Source organism: Buceros rhinoceros, unplaced genomic scaffold, assembly GCF_000710305.1.
Source record: "Buceros rhinoceros silvestris isolate BGI_N320 unplaced genomic scaffold, ASM71030v1 scaffold36151, whole genome shotgun sequence".
NCBI lineage: Eukaryota > Metazoa > Chordata > Aves > Bucerotiformes > Bucerotidae > Buceros > Buceros rhinoceros.
Window position 1 is genome coordinate 10,972 of NW_010395481.1, and position 439 is coordinate 11,410.

The window sequence follows — 439 nt, forward strand, 5'->3', positions numbered from 1 at the left end:
CCCGTTCAGCGTGGCTTCGGGCAAGGACAGCATGTTCCCCTTCTCGAGGTGCCAGCTCCAGCATCCTCACAAGTCTTAGCATTGCTGCCATCCCTACCTTACAGCAGTTTGGGGTGCCTGGAGGTCCCTTGTCCCCAGAGCCAAGCAATGAACAGGGGGGCTGCCGTCTGGTAGTGGGGGAGAGATGGTTTATAGGCACAAGGGTGTGGAGAAAAGATGGGAAAGGTGGTGGTTAAACCACTGAAATGCAGTAGGCAGACAGCTGTGCCATGACCCTTTTTGTAACCTGATTTTTTCCCTTTCTGTGGGGTGGAGGGGAGCCTCTTGCAACGCTCGAGCCTCGGGATTAGCAGTAGGAGATGAGCAAGACCCGGCACCGGCAAGCAGGAACGTGGGCAGGGTGTCCGGGCAGCGGCGCTGGCGGCAATGCTTCCCCCAC